Raw genomic sequence first — 12,990 nt, 5'->3', positions numbered from 1 at the left:
AGTGTCCAAAACAGCACACAGGATGAAATAAAAACAGGACAAAGGCCAATGTAAGCAGATATAAGGCAATAGAATGTTACATCCAACTAGTTTCGTAGAATTAACTACTTCTTCACTACTACTAACTATAGGTAGTTAGGTAGTAGAGCACAGTTTTGTTTTTTGTATTTAAATTAGATGCTGGGGGACCGCGCAAGGCCTCTATAATACACTAACCTTCCAGCGACGCGTCGTCATGGTAACCCGGCATCAAATGACGCCGTGGGATCATGTTACCAGGGCAACGGGGGGAGGGGGAGTGAGGCGCCAAGGAGAGCAGGCAGGGGTGGCCAACTCCAGTCCTCAAGGGCCACGAACAGGTCAGGTTTGCAGGATATACCTGCTTCAACACAGGTGGCCCAGTCGTTGATTGAGCCACCTATGCCGAAATAGGAATATCCTGAAAACCTGACCTGTTTGGTAGCCTGAGGTCCTGAAGTGTTACATCGCAAGCCTCGTGTGTGCGGGACATTGTACTCTCGTCCCAAACACTGATCTCGCCCTCGTGAAGAACTTTGGCAGCGCCTGTATTTTTTTTTTGTTGCTAATGTTGCAAATAGATTTTCAGAGTGACCAAGATGAAGTGGTACTGTAGCTCGAAGGTGATGTGATGGTAACATGTCACTTGTGATGTAATCAGCGATGTCATTTGTGAATGACGAAAACCTGCTCCTTGATCTCGGGAACCATCATGCAAAATTTTTGAACAGACAAACAATTTTCCAAACTATATACAGTAGTAGATATATATACATACATACATGCTAAGCTTCAGCACACCTTAACTTCTATTCATTTCAATGGGACTTAGAACCTTTTAGTGAATTTGGGCCTCAGTGTGATCTGGAGTCAACCTGCTGACAAGATAAACACTCATAAGAGGAAAAATAAATAGTTAGCAGGCACATTGGAAGTCTTCATAAATAAAAACAGGTACCGATATAATATATATTTGACAGTGAAAGTTGATGATATATATTTTTTTCCCGTTGGAACAGTACCTTCACGTTTCATTTAAACTGTGATATGGAAAATGAACATACTGTGCCGTATAATGATAACGATATGGATGCTTGTGCGGACTGAAATTCAATATTGCGCTGATAAAATATAGCCAAGTAGTGTATTGACTAAAGTGCTATATCCATGGTCACTGGTCCACAACTTTTCCGTTGAAAGGCAGCTCAAGAGTAATAATGGCTATTCCACTTAGTATGTGAGTATTTATCCACTTTTTCCTCTGTTGCTTTTTAGCAATAAAATATTCACACAATTAATCAACATGTGGGAGGAAACAGTGTCTTTTTCATTAACTCCGGAAGCAGATATCTCTTGACTGCTATAAAGAAAGGGGTGGAAAGTGTTGTACATTTTAGTATAGATTTTGTTGGCATTTGTAATAACTTTTCGGGGACCAATGTAAGTGTTCCTCATATGTAAAACTACAGTTGGGTTACAGAGCTTTTAACACAGTGCAGGTGTCTTTAGGTGTTCCCTATACACTATCACAACCTACAACACATCTACACTTCCCTAGGACCGATGAGACTTCCAGGAAAGGTGTCCACTTTAACTTTGGACAAAGGCATCAGGCGGCTCAACTGGGGCAGGACTACATAATGTGAGTGAACAGTGGGTTTGGGATTGAGTAGGAAACTGCCTTAAAAATGTAGTCGTGATACTTTTTATTATAACCACAAACACTGTTGTTTTATAGTCAACTAGCGGAACTACCCTACATTGAAGTTTAACACAAATGTGTAACCCCCTACATACCCCCCAAACCTGTCTAGACCCTGCCCTTGCAGCAACAAAAAATGCACAAGCAGCGCACTGCCCAGGGTCCCTGATACACACACACACACCATACTCCTCGATAAAGCACTTTGTCGTGCGAAACGCATAGGAGGCTTTTCACCTCCTTGTGATGATGTTTTTTTAGACAATAAATGTTCATATTTTTCTACCACCTGGCGTTGTTGCTACTAGCGGCCACCCCACCAAGGAATCTGGGTGGCTCTAGGAGTGGGTAAGATCTTTTGAAGGAATTATTACTACTCAGGATTTACTACAAACTTGGTGAGTTTTGGACTCTTATTATATTATCTCCAATGAGGTTGCAGCGAAGTGATAATATAATTTTTTGACTGTCACCTTCGGGAGAATTGAGAAGTATTATGCTTGTGTCACTGACTTAGTAGGGCCCTATACCCACTCAACATTAGAGTTGTACCTTTTATGATTCATTCATTGAAAAGGATTTACATCATATTCCGGAACTATTGGAGCACCCAATATTCTTATATCTTGAATGGACCCTGCTCTTGGCCTCCCTCACCCCCACCCTCCCAATAACAACCACCCTCTCTTTCCATACTGCCCTGGGATACCTGTCTCCTCCACCGCCTCCTATCCGCCATCCACAGTTTCTGCAAGTCATTGCAGGCTATATATCTGACACATGACATCATACTAGTGACATCATGATGAGTTGCAGACATTTTGTACAGCTGAACCTTTGTACAGGAACATACCTAAGCGCTATACATACATACCTACATACAAACCTATAGGCCAAACATATTGATATAGCTGGACGAACAAACAAACTGTCTGAATTATAGTATAGATAGCTGCCTACAGATATTGCTAATCTATTCGTCTATTTGTGCTCCTCCACCATCCTGTGCTAACCAGGACTGTTTCAGATAAACCAGTACCATCTGTACCATCTGTAGCTTTAATGGAAGGGATTCTTTCGTGATTCACTTTAAAAACAACAAAATACACTTTTAATAATAGTACAATGAATTGCGTCTGTAAACCGTTAGCAGCAGAACCATTTCTTCCTGTTTTGAAACAGTCACCGATTTTTATATTCCCATATAACAAGTAGAGTTGGAGTATTAATGTATAAAAGGAGAAGAAATAATAGTCCTTAAAAGGCTTCTTTAAAAACAATCAATTCAAAAATCAATCAATCATGATTGGATTATTAAGTGTTCTCTGGAGCTTAGTGCATTTTTAGTTCCGGGGTCCTCCCATGTCCCCTAGAATAGATACTGACTGGTTTAGTTACTGTGTTCTCGCTGGGTATTTAAACCGCCATCCAATAAGAAGCCAATAGTGTCAAGATGTACATGGGCACTCCAAATGCCAGATAGAGAACAAAAACATAAAAAGAGGATAAATCTTGGTGCGGGCTAGCCCATTCCTCTCCCCGTGTTCCAAACAGGGGGCTTGTAATAGTATGAACAAAAAAACTAGGGTGGAGGCACACAAGTACTGCTGCAAAAATGGCTGGGTTTTACTGCATAGTATTAGCAGAGCTACAGTTGCCCTTCGGGGCCGTGACATGTAAATGAAGCTCTGCTGATACTATACAGTAAATCCCAGCCATCTTTTGCAACAGTACTTGTGTGCCTCCATCCGACACTTCCGTTCATCCAATAAGAAGCCGCAACAGCTAATGTTGGCGGTAAATATCTTGGGAACAGAAGGGTAACCGGAGCTAAAACAAAAAAATAATAATACGATTCAGCTCTGGAGGATCCTTTGTTCCAATACTGTCAAACATTGACATTTTTTATTTAAGATTAAAACAAATGATCCTCACTGACCGTGCATCTTTGGTTATAAACACAAAGTGGGTCTTAATTTCTTTTTTTTTTCCCTATTGTTTTTTCTCCCTCTCCCTCCTAAGTCCTTATACACTACATGTTGGGTAGACATTCAGCTGAAGGAACAGGAAAGAGGAAGTCACCTTTATACAAACCTATTTCCAATCGGATGCTCGTGTCCTTCCTCCAGCTGGGAGAGATGCACGGTCACGAGAGACGCAAGAGATACATACATACAAAGTAAGAGATTGCTACTTTATACCGTTTGTGGCCCTAGGCTGCGCTTATAGTGCCGGTGACGTCAGGCTGCGGTCGCTGGAAAAATCAAATTGAGATTACATCCAGCGATCGCGACCAAGCCGTCGTGCTTACTATAAGCACGCGTCGGTGGCAATGCATTTGTTTTGACGCGACGTTGCGTCGCCGTCACTATAAGCGCAGCCCTAAGCAGCTCCTACTCTGCGAGGAGCTTACATAGCAATGTGCAGCAGGACCCACCAGCACTGAAGGAATTGAATTTGAAAAAACTGGCGAAACACCGCGCGCACAATGTCAGCGTTGGTCCCCAAGATGATTGGGGCGCTGGGGTGGTCCTGAGGTTCGGGGCACACTAAGGCCTCCACTTCCATGGGGTGATGTTTACCAGTATTCAGCTGGAGAATATCTAACTGCACCTTTACTACTCCGTCTATGGGGTAATCTTCATGACTCAATCCCCGTAGTCGCAGGGCATCCGCAGATAACAACGGCAGTCGGTGGAGATGTTGGTCGTAGAAGGGCCGGTACACGATGGTTACTTGAGAACCCGTATCCAACAATGCGGCGGTGTAGATGCCTTCGATAACTACGCGAACAATGGAAGCGGGGCCAATTCGGGAGCTCTGAGAGGGCGGCAACACCTTTTCATCCTCCAGGGGTTGGCACGGCATCGATTGCGCCGGTCGGGACGACGTCCTCCGCGAGGTGGGGCAGTGGGCCCGTAAATGTCCCATCTTTCCACATGCGTAACACTGCATTTGGCTGAGGTAAGCTTCGTCTCCCCTGGTTGGGGGACTTCGCCCAGTCGGGGGACGAGGTCTGGGTGTCACTGGGGTAGGGACATCCTCGGAATCGGGATCCCCAGGTTCGGGCACGTCGGGCTTTGGGTCCACTTTCTTGGCTTCTTTACCCCCGGGCGGTGGCTTCTTTCCAGTGGCTAAGTCACGCCCTAACAACACCATCTCGTGCGCTTGGACCCGATCCATTAAGTCGTGAAACGACAGGGCTTGTCCGGGCGTTATGCAGCTACTGACCCGCACCGACACGGGGTGTAGGGGTAGGAGGCCCCTCAGCAACTGAGTGGTACGTAGTCCGTTGGCTTCTTTCCTTGGCAACACGCCTTTCCTGACCATATTCCAGAGATCCAGGTGTAGTCGCCTGAGAAAATCGGATACCATCTCCCCTTCCTTCTGGGCTAACGCATGAAATTTTGACATCAAAGTGTACATATCCACCGGAGCTCCATACGCCTTGGTTAGGCAGTAGATGAGATCCGCTGCATCAGCTTCCGGGTTGTCATCACGATAGTAGTGCACCATGTGGGACGCGGGGGGTCGTAGGCACTCGACGATGCGCTGTCGGCGGACCGCGTCCGTGCAGGTCCATTCAGGCAGTACCTGTTCGGTATGATCCAACCAGTCCTCTATCCCTACTTCCCCTTGGGGCGTGGGTTTCTCACCGGAGAAGGCCTTTAACTTCCTGTACTGGAGCGACTGGGTGGTATTGTGGATAGCGGCGGCTAGTGCGGGAAAAGAGGTGTCTCCCGGTAAGCTATCCCCAACGGCAGGGTGAGCGTCCAATCTTGATAGGCTAAGTCGGTTGAGGCCAGCCCGCAGGCCGGACGGGGTAGATGAGCCTAGGCTCAGGGCTGCGGGCCAGCGAGGGTGCAGGCCACGGTCAGGGGAGTGGTCTGGGCCTCCCGTCGCGGCGCCAACGGTGGGGGTATACTCCCTCCGGGGGGTGGAAGTGGCCAGGGGCACAGGGGTGTCCGCCTGGACTATGGGACAGCGCACCCCTGGGGCCTCGGGCAGCAGCAGTATACGGGGCAAAGCCTCGGGGCATATATCTTGTTCAGTGGCATACAAGATCCGGCGCCAGGTCTGGTCGCGGTCATAAAAATGGTCTTGTACTTGGGCATTGTCCAGGAGAGGGAGCTTTCGGACCTGCTCGGTCACTGTGCCTAACGAGATCATGGCGGGGACATGGCCCAGCGCGAAAACACGGTTCAAGGGAATCCCGCGCCGTTGGGCCCACTTGCGCACCTCGAGCGCCGAGGGCACCGACATGATGTGGGTTGGTTGCACAATAGAGACAAAAAAATGTGGGGGCACCCCAGGTCTAAGCTCTCAGCAGCGCCTCCAAATGTAGCCCTTTTTGTGAACGCCTGCAATAAGGAACTACAGTACTGTGGTGCATGTACCTGTGTCCTCAGGAGCTCTGAGCCTCCGCTATTTGGGAGCCTGGGGTCATACCTTTATTAATCGCGGTGCAGCGCCTCCACTTGCCCAGGATCCCCATGATAGAGATTATACCCTGAGCAAGAACATCACAACAGCATTATGCAACAGCAACCTTTTATATATCATGCATAAAGAACAAATGATCTACAGAATAAACATATAACATTACACACACACACCGTGGCTCGGCCACACCTTATTAGGGTTAATGTCCTGTACATAGGTGGCTCTGCCACTCTCCCTAGGAGTATGTCTTATAACCAGTATAGGTACGGTACCATAGGATTTGCACAGTGGGCCCAATTAGTTAGTGGGAGGCGGGATCAGCGCCTGGTGACCGGTGTAGGTGCACTTATAAACAATGATACCTTCCGGTCACTGCGATGACCATCACACTCCACGCAGGGTCCTAGCGTTGCTCCAGCCTTTCGCCGTCACTCCTTGCTGCAGCGCCGTCTGTATCCAATCCAAGATGGCGGCCGCAGCTCCGCAGCCAAATCACACTAATGGGAAATGTCCCTACCAACTAAGGCCGTCCTTATAAAACAGCACCCTACGATGACAGGGGAATACTCCTCGGGCCGGGGGGATACCTTTCACCTAAGCGGACGGGTCACTGACCCTCCGCTCGCGCACACGAGGTTCCGCCAACCTCCTCCTTCACCTCCCTCTCTGCTCTCACCCACCGCCCACACGCATCCGGTTCCTCTACACAGAGTCTCGCACCCGATTGGTTCTCAGCCTCAGCTGACTCTCTCGCAGTTCGGAGTTCAGAGTTCAAACCCCCAAAGTCTCCACAGATTGGTTACCCTTCGCGCGCTTCTCTCGCGCATGCGCAGCCCAACTTGTACACAGTGACCTTACTGACAGAATGACTAATATGGCGCTGCCTTTGTGATTGACAGCGCGGAACCTTTAGATCTATATATGCACATCCTTACACATACATACATGCTAAGCTTCAGCACACCTTAACTTCTATTCATTTCAATGGGACTTAGAACCTTTTAGTGAATTTGGGCCTCAGTGTGATCTGGAGTCAACCTGCTGACAAGATAAACACTCATAAGAGGAAAAATAAATAGTTAGCAGGCACATTGGAAGTCTTCATAAATAAAAACCGGTACCGATATAATATATATTTGACAGTGAAAGTTGATGATATATATTTTTTTCCCGTTGGAACAGTACCTTCACGTTTCATTTAAACTGTGATATGGAAAATGAGCATACTGTGCCGTATAATGATAACGATATGTATGCTTGTGCGGACTGAAATTCAATATTGCGCTGATAAAATATAGCCAAGTAGTGTATTCACTAAAGTGCTATATCCATGGTCACTGGTCCACAACTATTCCGTTGAAAGGCAGCTCAAGAGTAATAATGGCTATTACACTTAGTATGTGAGTATTTATCCACTTTTTCCTCTGTTGCTTTTTAGCAATAAAATACTCACACAATTAATCAACATGTGGGAGGAAACAGTGTCTTTTTCATTAACTCCGGAAGCAGATATCTCTTGACTGCTATAAAGAAAGGGGTGGAAAGTGTTGTACATTTTAGTATAGATTTTGTTGGCATTTATAATAACTTTTCGGGGACCAATGTAAGTGTACCTCATATGTAAAACTACAGTTAGTTTACAGAGCTTTTAACACAGTGCAGGTGTCTTTAGGTGTTCCCTATAGACTATAACAACCTACAACACATCTACACTTCCCTAGGACCGATGAGACTTACAGGAAAGGTGTCCACTTTAACTTTGGACAAAGGCATCAGATGGCTCAACTGGGGCAGGACTACATAATGTGAGTGAACAGTGGGTTTGGGATTGAGTAGGAAACTGCCTTAAAAATGTAGTCGTGATACTTTTTATTATAACCACAAACACTGTTTTATAGTCAACTAGCGGAACTACCCTACATTGAAGTTTAACACAAATGTGTAACCCCCTACATACCCCCCAAACCTGTCTAGACCCTGTCCTTGCAGCAACAAAAAATGCACAAGCAGCACACTGCCCAGGGTCCCTGATACACACACACACACCATACTCCTCGATAAAGCACTTTGTCGTGCGAAACGCGTAGGAGGCTTTTCACCTCCTTGTGATGATGTTTTTTTAGACAATAAATGTTCATATTTTTCTACCACCTGGCGTTGTTGCTACTAGCGGCCACCCCACCAAGGAATCTGGGTGGCTCTAGGAGTGGGTAAGATCTTTTGAAGGAATTATTACTACTCAGGATTTACTACAAACTTGGTGAGTTTTGGACTCTTATTATATTATCTCCAATGAGGTTGCAGCGAAGTGATAATATAATTTTTTGACTGTCACCTTCGGGAGAATTGAGAAGTATTATGCTTGTGTCACTGACTTAGTAGGGCCCTATACCCACTCAACATTAGAGTTGTACCTTTTATGATTCATTCATTGAAAAGGATTTACATCATATTCCGGAACTATTGGAGCACCCAATATTCTTATATCTTGAATAGACCCTGCTCTTGGCCTCCCTCACCCCCACCCTCCCAATAACAACCACCCTCTCTTTCCATGCTGCCCTGGGATACCTGTCTCCTCCACCGCCTCCTATCCGCCATCCACAGTTTCTGCAAGTCATTGCAGGCTATAAATCTGACACATGACATCATACTAGTGACATCATGATGAGTTGCAGACATTTTGTACAGCTGAACCTTTGTACAGGAACATACCTAAGCGCTATACATACATACCTACATACAAACCTATAGGCCAAACATATTGATATAGCTGGACGAACAAACAAACTGTCTGAATTATAGTATAGATAGCTGCCTACAGATATTGCTAATCTATTCGTCTATTTGTGCTCCTCCACCATCCTGTGCTAACCAGGACTGTTTCAGATAAACCAGTACCATCTGTAGCTTTAATGGAAGGGATTCTTTCGTGATTCACTTTAAAAACCACAAAATACACTTTTAATAATAGTACAATGAATTGCGTCTGTAAACCGTTAGCAGCAGAACCATTTCTTCCTGTTTTGAAACAGTCACCGATTTTTATATTCCCGTATAACAAGTAGAGTTGAAGTATTAATGTATAAAAGGAGAAGAAATAATAGTCCTTAAAAGGCTTCTTTAAAAACAATCAATTCAAAAATCAATCAATCATGATTGGATTATTAAGTGTTCTCTGGAGTTTAGTGCATTTTTAGTTCCGGGGTCCTCCCATGTCCCCTAGAATAGATACTGACTGGTTTAGTTACTGTGTTCTCGCTGGGTATTTAAACCGCCATCCAATAAGAAGCCAATAGTGTTAAGATGTACATGGGCACTCCAAATGCCAGATGGAGAACAAAAACATAAAAAGAGGATAAATCTTGGTGCGGGCTAGCCCATTCCTCTCCCCGTGTTCCAAACAGGGGGCTTGTAATAGTAGGAACAAAAAACTAGGGTGGAGGCACACAAGTACTGCTGCAAAAATGGCTGGGTTTTACTGCATAGTATTAGCAGAGCTACAGTTGCCCTTCGGGGCCGTGACATGTAAGTGAAGCTCTGCTGATACTATGCAGTAAATCCCAGCCATCTTTTGCAACAGTACTTGTGTGCCTCCATCCGACACTTCCGTTCATCCAATAAGAAGCCGCAACAGCTAATGTTGGCGGTAAATATCTTGGGAACAGAAGGGTAACCGGAGCTAAAACAAAAAAATAATAATACGATTAAGCTCTGGAGGATCCTCTGTTCCAATACTGTCAAACATTGACATTTTTTATTTAAGATTAAAACAAATGATCAGTCCCTCACTGACCGTGCATCTTTGGTTATAAACACAAAGTGGGTCTTCATTTCTTTTTTTTTTTCCCCCTATCTATTGTTTTTTCTCCCTCTCCCTCCTAAGGCTAAGGCCACGCTCCCAGAGTCAGCGCGCCCGCACTGCAGACAGGCGGTGCGCTGACCTACACAGACCGCGATATGCGGTCTGTAGGGAGCCGGAGCGGGAGGTGGGCGGGAGTGGGAGGTTTGACAGGGAGGGGGGGCGTGGCTTGAGCGGAGGGATCCGCTACTCTCCCCCCCCTCCCTCCACGGACTCGGGCTGGAGCTGCTGATGGTAAGCAACACACACACACAGGCACTCATATACACACACACACACACAGGCACTCATATATACACACACACACACAGACAGAGGCAGGCACTCACGCACTCATACACACACACACACAGACAGAGGCAGGCACTCACGCACTCAGGCACACACATACACAGACAGGCACACACGCACTCAGACACACACACAGACAGGCACGCTGCTTTCACTCCACACGCCTCCCCGCTCCCCGAAGCCTCTCCTCCCGAAGCCTCCCCTCCCCATTGGCTCACAGCCACACCACGTGACGCGTCAACGCTATGGATCACCATTTTCTTGTGTCCCATAGCGGCTGACGTGCCACAGCGTGTAGTGAGCTGTGCCGCCAGGGGGGACCGGGACCGGCTCGAGAGGATTCCCCTGCTGGTGGGGAACTCGCGTGTGGCCGCCCGTGCCAACGAGCGCAGCGGGACCGAGGCCTAAGTCTTTATACACTACAAATTGGGTAGACATTCAGCTGAAGGAACAGGAAAGAGGAAGTCACCTTTATACAAACCTATTTCCAATCAGATGCTTGTGTCTCCAGCTGGGAGAGATGCACGGTCACGAGAGACGCAAGAGATACATACATACAAAGTAATAGATTGCTACTTTATACCGTTTGTGGCCTTAGGCTGCGCTTATAGTGCCGGTGACGTCAGGCTGCGGTCGCTGGAAAAATCAAATTGAGATTACATCCAGCGATCGCGACCAAGCCGTCGCGCTTACTATAAGCACGCGTCGGTGGCAATGCATTTGTTTTGACGCGACGTTGCGTCGCCGTCACTATAAGCACAGCCCTAAGCAGCTCCTACTCTGCGAGGAGCTTACATAGCAATGTGCAGCAGGACCCACCAGCACTGAAGGAATTGAATTTGCATCCTGATGTCAGTCTAAAAAAAAAAATCATATGTCCATCATATCTTCTTCCCAGATATAAAATTTCAGCTTTCGAGTTGGGCACATAAAAAAAAGTTTATTCTCCTGAGTATTTCACAGATATAGGTATACAAATCAAGTTGTTACATGTGTTCTCAAAGATGGAAACCTGTAGTCCTTTTCTCTCTGCGGGAAACGTCACGCCCAGATAATTCTCCTGCTTCTTCCTGGTGTTCCTCTTCCTAACTGATTAACCCCCGACCTCTTTACTTCTGCAGATATCGCCAACAGTTGTCTTACAATCTGTTAATTTGCGGTCTCACGTGCCTGACCTGCATCTTCCATTTTGTCAATGCGCCAATGTGCACATAAAGAGAGAAACAGGGTTGTTTGTTTCTTTGACATCTTTTTCTAAATGTGTCAGTGTACATGTGTGTTCTTCAAATACGCAGGCTTATCCATGCTGTGGCATGATGCCGCCATGCTGAGAAAATTATGGAGTTGCAAATTTATTCCTGAACCTTTGCAGTGCTGGAGGTCTGCATTTAGCGATCAAATGAGAGAGCTAGGGGAGAGGGAGAGATGGTTTGGGAGAGAGAGAGAGCTGGTGAGGAGGGGGAGAAATGATGAGGGAGTGAGCTGGTGATGGTGATGGTGAGGAGGAGGGGGAGAAATGATGAATGAGAGAGCTGGGGATGGTAAGGAGGAGGGATAAAACAAATTGCAGTTAGTATTAATGGGGCCCTGAAAAATGTTTTGCCTTGTTTATATAAATTTACACATTTTACCATTCAATCAGAAGGAATACACTGTTAAATAATAATAATAATACTTATTTCTTGTTCAGAAAGATGCCGAAACTTCAGAAGATGATTTTCCAGTAGACAAAATCCATTTATTCCTACAAAGTTACTTACAAATGAAAGTTGATGGCAAACATGATACATGTGCTTCTGATGTTAGTTCATAGAACAAAGGACTCGTTATTCACGCACAGGCTGCTTAGATGGTACTTGCAGCGAGTGTGTCCTTGAAGACAGTCCAGGGGAAAGAGAAAGACTTGCTGATGCAACTGGTAGTTATAGATCACTAACTCTGCCACCTTTCTACCTTGTGGTGCTTTCGGACAAAGGAATTTCTCTAAACTGCTTGAGGGTCAGATTTCTTACCTGGCCTTGACTAAGCCAACACCCCAACATCTGCTATCCATCAGACCTCACTTTGGATCCAGTTCCCTTTGTTACATACAAATTAAAAATCCTACATCATATACTCAATACAATTGTCTTGATACAAGTTCTCATTCATACATTTTAATATAATAAATGGATTTCTGTCATACACAAAAGGTAAATTATGCTGAGTAATTTAAAAAAAATGAACAAAACAAAAATAGAAAAAAAAAAGGATTTTTACACTTAATAGCTCAAATGGATAAAAAGGTTATTATAAACAAAAAGTGACACAATGCTTAGAAGACAATTAGCCTTAAAGCTGCAGTTCAAGCTGCCGTTTTTATTTTTTCCCCATTCAATATGTGCATCAATACAATCTGCACACTGACAAGTGATTAGCTAAGTTGCCGATCGATCCATTCTCCTATAATTGATCGCTGAAGATTCGGCTCGGGGATTCTTTATATCACTGTTAGGGCTGCAGAAGATTACCCAAGATGCAAAGTTCTGTGTGGAAGATCATGTGACCAGGCAGTCACTAGATACAATTGGTGCACTGGTAGAGAGTGGGCAGGGCGCAAGAGCCTCTCTCAGAAGAGGAAGGGGATGTGACTTTGTAAATGGTTGCTATAAAAACAAAAATGCTTGCTACATTA

Source organism: Ascaphus truei, chromosome 4 (assembly GCF_040206685.1).
Source record: "Ascaphus truei isolate aAscTru1 chromosome 4, aAscTru1.hap1, whole genome shotgun sequence".
Classification (NCBI taxonomy): Eukaryota; Metazoa; Chordata; class Amphibia; order Anura; family Ascaphidae; genus Ascaphus; species Ascaphus truei.
Note: the sequence above shows the minus strand (reverse complement) of the source record.